The sequence below is a fragment of the Sapajus apella genome, unplaced genomic scaffold (assembly GCF_009761245.1).
Source record: "Sapajus apella isolate SASKATOON/1434 unplaced genomic scaffold, GSC_monkey_1.0 scaffold2, whole genome shotgun sequence".
Lineage (NCBI taxonomy): Eukaryota > Metazoa > Chordata > Mammalia > Primates > Cebidae > Sapajus > Sapajus apella.
Genome location: NW_022436942.1, coordinates 62,412,361 through 62,420,328, shown reverse-complemented (window position 1 = coordinate 62,420,328; position 7,968 = coordinate 62,412,361). Strand labels below are relative to the sequence as shown.

The 7,968-nt window shown below is 46.7% G+C and overlaps 1 pseudogene; it reads left to right on the top strand.

The window, feature by feature from the left end:
- The first annotated feature begins 332 nt into the window (after positions 1 to 332).
- On the top strand, positions 333 to 5,344 carry LOC116554932 (annotated as a pseudogene).
- Positions 5,345 to 7,968: the final 2,624 nt, after the last annotated feature.

Sequence of the window (7,968 nt, the reverse complement as noted above, 5' to 3'; positions counted from 1 at the left end):
TATACATGCTTGCTTATAAGTAGAGATAATACCTCTAGAAGGATTTATAAACAAATTAGTAACATTAGTTGCCTCCAGTGAGGTTTTTAGGGGGCTGGGAATACAGGTGGAAGTGACTTTTGCTATATATATCCTTTTGAACCTTTTAAATTTTCAACCATATAAATGCATTACCTATTTAAAAATAGAACAAAACTTTAGAAAAATGTAGCCAGGGTAAAGTCATGGTGAAAGGAGACAGAGATAAGAAAAAAGAAACAGAAAATCAACTGTTACAGAAATTTGACATTGTTGTTGATATCTTGGGAGAAATCTGAGCCAAAAAAGTAAATATGTGTGGGTGCGTGGGGCTGAAAAAGTTTGCAATTACAAGACACTCACCTTTCGTTTACCACTGCGGGCCTTACTCTGGAGCTATGTTTGGACTGGCAGGTGAGTGTGTCCTGGAGGCAGGAAGAAGCAGCCACCCCTCTGTGTTTCAGGCATCACAGAGGACATGGAACTCCTAGAGGGCTTTAGGAAGGGGAGAGACTGCGAGAACTGTTCTTGGCAGACAGGTGGAAGAAGGTTTATTTCTAAAGGATATGTGTAAAAAGGTTGGAGTCAGGAGTAGGGAAGGAAAACAAATCAGAAAAAGAACAGAAAGAAGAAATATTAAAACTCTAGAAAACGGATTTGGTGCCAGGTAAAGTACTTGCAGTGGAATCTATGGGTTTTGCCAACATCCAGGCCCTCTTCTGATAATAGCACTTTAATTTTCCTTAAGCACCCCCTTTCTTCATCTGCATCAGGGTTTTACAACCTTGGCGCTATTAACATTAGGGAGATCTTTGTTGTGGGGGACTGTCCTGTGCTTTGTAGGATAAATGGCAGCACCCCTGGCCTCTACCTATGAAATGCTGGTACCATCCCTATCCCCCAGCTTCATGACAACTAAGAATTACTCTAGATATTGCCAAATGTCTCCTAGGGTTCAAAATCACCCCTCTTCCCATTGAAAACTACTGGTCTGAAGGTTTATGCCCAACCAATACAAGTCCCTGGGTTTAAGAAAGGGCGTGTAACTCAGACCTGGTCAACCAGAGCATTTGTACCCTCTGACTACAGTGATTAGTTCAGAGATGGGCATCAGCTCAAGTTGGCCCACAGTGAGTTCCATAATGGTCATCAGGAAAGAGGATGCCTTTGATTGCTGAGAGAATAAGCACTGTGCCTCAAGTGTACCCAAGTAGGCAAGATGAAGCTGCTGGAATAATGCCCCTCCTCCACCAATTCTGAGCACCTGGATCCAGCTGTGCCTGAAGTCAGCCTGTGGTGGGAAGAATTCTAAGATGGCCCTCTCAAGATTCTCAGTTCCTGGTTTACACACACCTTCTAGCAGTTATTCAAACAATAAAACTCTAAGTGCTACTGTGGAGAGATTTTACTGATGCAATTGATGTGAACAGGAGGCAGGGAAATACTGGGCAGAAAAGGGCAGGGTCCCTGGTGAGGGTTCCACCCTCAAGCCTGGACCTGTGGCCCTAAATGAGAACTTCACATCCCTGTTTTCCTGTCAAAATGTTGTCTGTGGCCCCCCACATCCCCATGCTGTGCCCATAGAAACCACAAGGTCCTCTGGCAGAGGAGCAGAGCAGCATGGCAGAGAAGGACAAAAGACAGAAGCGTCTGAATGTGGAGAGGAGAAAAGCAGCTGAACATTGGAGACTACAATTGGAGAGGAGTTTGGCTGGGATGGTGGAGAGGAGTTCAGGTGGGATGGTGGAGAGGAGTTTGGCCATTGGAAAAGACCACCTTCTCACTCCATCCCCTTTCCAGCTCCCCATCCCGCTGAGAGCTACTTCCACTGCTTAATAAAATCTCTACATTTGCCATCCTTCAAGTCCATGTGACCTCATTCCTTTTGGGCAATAGACAAGAATTTCAGATGCAGTGGGTGCAGGATCCCAAAAAGCTGTCACACTGGCCCTTTGCCCTTGCTGGTGGAGGGCAACCACCCCACACGATGAGACAAAAGGCCCACTGAGCTGGTAACATGTCCCCTGGGGCTCGGGGGTGTCAAAGACACCTCCCTCACCAGGACAGCAGAGCTAAAAGAGCATTGTAACACTCCTGGGATGCTGCCGCAGGATCCACACAGGGCCTGCTCCCATGGGAGAGAAGTGGCTGGTGGGTCCAGCATTCTTTTGCCCTGGTTCTCGCACCCATCGCTCATGTGCTCCCTTCCACAAGGGGTTGAGTATGGCAGCGGAGTAAATGAGTCACCCCTGTTGCAAGTTCCGTGAAGGGGTCAAGGAAACTCTCCAGTTTCACTATGAATGCCTAAAATCATCAGGAGATGATCTGGGTGACCTCATCATCTGAGCTGGGAAGAGGAAGTCAGAGAGAGAGAGACTCTGATTGATCTGGAAAAAAATAAACATCCATGCTGTGAAGTGCCTGTGGCAGGGACATGGGAAGGAATCATGGGTAACCTCTAGGAGCTGAGAGCTGAGGGGAAGAAATGGGACTTCAGTCCTACAACTGTGAGCAACTGAATGCTGCCAACAAGAAGAATGGGGTTGGAAACAGATTATCCACAGAGCCTCCAGATGAGAGCTCAGCCCAGCTGACCCCATGATTTCAATCTTGAACTGTGAGACAATGCATGGGTGGTGGTGTGCGCTGCTAAATTGGTGCTGCAGCAATTTAGAATGCAGCAATAGAGAACAAACACACAGACCTACCTCTAGGTTTTCCAGTTCTGTGAGCCTGTGTGTTCCATTTATTACTTAACCCGGTTTGTGTTTAGGTCACTTGTTTTCAAAATATTCCTGACTAACACAGCATTGTGCAAGCATTATCTCATGTATGCCTCCTGGCAACACCATGGGGTAATTTTTCTCCTGGTTTTTTTTTTTTTTTTTAGATAAAATTTACAGTGAGATGCACAAATCAATACAATGGTCCAACTCAATAAGCCTATGAGGTAATGTTTGCTTAGGACATTTCCAGTTGCAAACAGCAAGAACCTATTTGAAGTGGCTTAATCAGGGGACAGGTGGGAAAATTAATACAAAGATATAGATAATAGCTTATGGAATTTGTAGTGGAGAGTGTAGCTGGGCCTCAGGAGGACATGCTGTGATCAGCCATCTGGTACTCACGCCACCTTCGACCTGCATGCCAACTATCTGCACACATTTCACTAGAAAGCAACTCACTTGAGTCATTTACTTACTGAATGGCTTATGTCTGCAGGGAACTGTGATAGATAACTAGGAATCAGAAAAAATACTGTTCCCTCCAACCAAACTTGTGGCTGGAATTGCCCCTGAAGCATGGTAGGGAAGTTCCCACAAGAGAGAGCCCCAAATGGTCTTGAGATGGGGCTGGGTTTGATTCCAAAGAAAGAAGCACTAACACCAGGATGATCAGTCTGAAGTGTTTATTAGCAGGACAAACTTACAGAGTGAGCTTCCATGTATCCTCCAGTGGTCAAGAGAGAAAGCAATGCTCTACCTAGGTGTGTGTCCACCACAACGAGGTCAGAGTGTGGAGTTTATATGAGGGTTTAAAGAATTTGGCTCAGGTCAGTGTCTTTTTTTTTTTTTTTTTTTGAGACGGAGTTTCGTTCTTGTTACCCAGGCTGGAGTGCAATGGCGCGATCTCGGCTCACCGCAACCTCCGCCTCCTGGGTTCAGGCAATTCCCCTGCCTCAGCCTCCCGAGTAGCTGGGACTACAGGCGTGTGCCACCATGCCCAGCTAATTTTTGTATTTTTAGTAGAGACGGGGTTTCACCATGTTGACCAGGATGGTCTCGATGTCTTGGCCTCGTGATCCACCCGCCTCGGCCTCCCAAAGTGCTGGGATTACAAGTGTGAGCCACTGTGCCCGGCCAGGTCAGTGTCTTTAGCAACAACTTAAAACAAGCTAAGCATCATCATCAGTGCCTGGGAATGTTCAAAGCCTTAGCTTGGGTTCAAGCCCGCAGAGAAAACATGCAGCTGGCTGGGTCACAGGGAGGCCAAAGGCACTCTGAGTCAGGCCAAGAAAGAAAGGGGGTAAGGGGAACTGGAGGACCCTACAGAAACATATCCTGTTCTCAACAAGCCACTAACCTATGTAGAAGGGTGGATCAATTACAGTCAAGACTGATCGGCCAGGCACGGTGGCTCACATATGTAATCCCAGCACTTTGGGAGGCTGAGGCAGGTGTATCACCTGAGGTCAGGAGTTTGAGACCAGCCTGGCCCACATGGCGAAACCCCAACTCTACTAAAAATACAAAAATTAGCCAGGTGTGGTGGCAAGCGCCTGTAATCCCAGCAACTTGGGAGTCTTAGGTGGAGAATCGCTTAAACACAGGAGGTGGAGGTTACAGTGAGCCAAGATCGCACCATTGCACTCCAGCCTGGGCGAAAGGAGTGACTTCACCTCAAAAATAAATAAATAAATAAAAGAGAAGGGTCCTGTGGAGGCTGCGTCAGGAAAACGGCAGCTTCAGGAGAGAGCGGGACTCCTGGCAGCGGAGGCAGCACAGAAGAAGCATTTATGACTGTCTACACCGATGTGAAACAAATAGAGAAGAGAGACTTGGTTCTAACATCCAAAAATCAGATTAAAAGACTGACCCATCCTGGTTCCTCTTACTTCAGTTTGAATCCATTTGAGGTTCTTCAGTTAGACCCTGAAGTTACAGATGAAGACATAAAGAAGAGGTTTCGGCAGTTATCCACACTGGTACATCCTGACAAATATCAAGATGATGCTGACAGAGCACAGGGGGCTTCTGAAGCTGTGGACAAAACTTACAAGTTGCTACTGGAGCAGGAGCAAAATGAGAGGGCCTTGCATGTAACTTGGGCCGAAAAAGAATACGTGGAACACACTGTGAAAGAACCAAAAAAACAGTTAAAAAAAGGAAGGAAAACCTACGATTGTAGAGGCGGGTGATTCTGAGCTGTTCAAACAAGCTGCATATAAACAGACAATGAAACTCTTTGCTGAGCTGGAAATTAAAAGGAAAGAGAGAGAAGCCAAAGAGATTCATGAAAAGAAGCAACAAAGGCAAGAAGAGATCAACGCTCAAGAAAAAGCCAAACGAGAAAGAGAGTGGCAGGAAAACATTGAGGACAGTCGAGACGGTCGTGTGGACAGCTGGCGAAACTTCAAGCCAATAGAAAGGGGGAGAAAAAGAAGAAAAATCGGACCTTCCTGAGACCACTGAAAGTAAAAATGGAGCAGCCTGAGTGACCACCCGCGGTCACAGGCTCAGAACCTTCCCCCTGCTGTCTCCCTTCCTGCTTCGAAGGACTCGTTCTTTCCTCCCACTTCCACCCCAACATACAGTAGTATTTGCTTTTTATTCCATTTTGTTTTCAATACAATTTAATATTGATCAGAGTAATTCTTTTGCGGCTTGAAGTGAGGGGCTTGGTTTTAAAAAAGACCTTCCCCTCTCCCTGCCCCTAGAACAACCAGGATTGGAAGGCGCCACCATTGGTGCTGCCTTCTCTTCCCACAGCCTGTAACTTTTTTTTTTTTTTAATTTAAAAAAATATTTAAAGCTTTGTTGTTACCTGATTTTTTTTTTTTTTGAGCGGAGTTTTGCCCTTGTTGCCTAGGCTGGAGTGCAATGGTGCAATCTTGGCTCACTGCAACCTCCACCTCCCAGGTTCAAGCGATTCTCCTGCCTCAGCCTCCAGAGTAGCTGGGATTACAGGCATGTGCCACCACACCCAGCTAATTTTGTATTTTTAGTAGAGACGGGGTTTCTCCGTGTTGAGCAGACTGGTCTCAAAGTCCTGATCTCAGGTGATCTGCCCGCCTCAGCCTCCCAAAGTGCTGGGATTATAGGCTTGAGGCATTGCACCCGGCCCCATAGCCTATAACTTAATGTTTTGTACTTCACTGAATTATGATGGTTAGAAACTTCACGGCTAGTTTGTGGAAATCATGCAGCTAACCATATTGCTTAAAATGGTGTTGCTGTGACTTCTGAGACAATCCTGGAAGGGTTACCTTAGGAAGCTCTTTCGCTACAGCTGCTCGCTTCTGGGTGTGCTCCCTTCAAAGCCCCAGATGAGACAGGGAACGCTTGTGGGTACACAAGAGCAGGCACCTGCTGCCCTGCTGCCCTGTGGTGTTTGGCATGTGCCCTCCTGTCTACTGACCAATCAGCGTGGCATGAGGCCCACGCCACCCAAACCTTTCACTTCCCAAAGAGCTAGCTGTCCTCTACCCATACCATGCTGTCCTAGTCTGTCTGCATTTGTTAGTAGCAATATTTTTTAGGTATAATAAATTTTTATACCCCCCAGCCCCCCCAAAAAAGTGATTATAAAGTACTAAAGTAGACCTATAGTAGACTAGGTACCAGGGAGGACTTCCTGGAGGTGATACGCACGCTGAGTGGGAGTTGGAATGAAAGGAAAGCCAAGGGCACTTCCAAAGTGGGGAAAGTGTTGGGAAGGATCGTTTTTCAATGCAGACTGCAGTGAAGAGCCCGTGTTGGGAAGAAACCAAATTTGCAAATGGAGTTGGCGACAGATACTAACTGGCTTTGCACGTTGCCTCCAGGAATACAGATTTAATCCAGAGGGAATGGGGAGCCATTGATTTGAAGCAGGAGAGTGACATCATCTGATTGAGTTGTGTTGTTTCTGTCGGTGGATGCAGTGTGGGGAATGGTTTGGAGGGGTTCTAGGATTAACTACTGCAGGCCTGGAATTGGCCTGAGAGGAGCCACTGAAGTGAAGCAGTGGCCCAGCACTGATCCCTGATCAAGACATGAAACCTTCTAATAACAACGTTATTTTGTAATCATGGATTCAAGGCAAGTTTCAAAACTATTCTCTGAAAATTGTGAGACTTTACTGATAACCGTGAGATTGGTAATTTGCACCTGGTCTCAGTAAGACCCCTGGGCAGACAGGCTCTGCCATTGAGGCAGTTACATAGCAAGAATACACCCATGTGGCCAGCAGGGGATAGGAAACTCAGCCTGTCCTCGCTTTCGGATACCGTGGTTGCAAGGTGTTCAGTGCACGTGTTAGTGACTCCTTATCTAAAAGAGAAGGTGCAACCATTCAGCCTTGCAGAAAGAGTAGCATTGGAGCCTGCATCTGGCCTCTCCAGATCCTTTGCTGTGATGCAGGCTTTGGCTACTTCCTAGCCATTGCCTTACTTAATGCTGTTGTGTGACTGTATCCTTTTCCTACAACATTGTCATTTTGGGTCCTATGAGTCTTCTTTAAGAATCAAATGAAAAAAAAAGAATCAAATGCTGTCTAACTGCTGCCGTTACTGCAGGGCAGGGATGACTGGTTCAGTGGTATCCCAGTGCCTAATACAGGGCTTAACACAAAATATGCATTATTGGAAATATTTGTTGAATGGTCCAGCCTAGCAATGGTGAAGAGTAGAGAGCTGAGGCAGGCATCTTGCAATCTAGCTTCACTGCTGCCCTTTAGTGTCTAACCCCCTGATAGCTAATCAGTAAATGTGTCTCAAATGCATAAGTAAATCAAAGAAGAAGTACATGTTCTATTTACCCAGACTTGGCAGTGATCTCAAGGAGCCACAGGGCAAAAGAAAGGAAGGCCAACGAGACAGCCACATACATCTCGCCTTTCTTCAGGCCTCCTGGACAAGCCACACCCCTTTTTCTTCCCCCCTGAGACAGAGTCTTGCTCTGTCACCCAGGCTACAGTGCAGTGGTGCCTCTGTTCACTGAAACCTCCGCCTCCTGGGTTCAAGCAATTCTCTTCCTCAGCCTCCCGAGTAGCTGGGATTAGAGGTGCCCACCACCACGCCTGGCTTTTTTTTTTTTAAGTGGAGATGGGGTTTCACCATCTTGGCCAGGCTGGTCTTGAATTCCTGACCTTGTGATTCACCTGCCTCGGCCTTCCAAAGTACTGGATTACAGGCGTGAGCCACTGCACCCAGGACTGACACTTCCTTTTAAGAACAACTTCTGCCGGGCG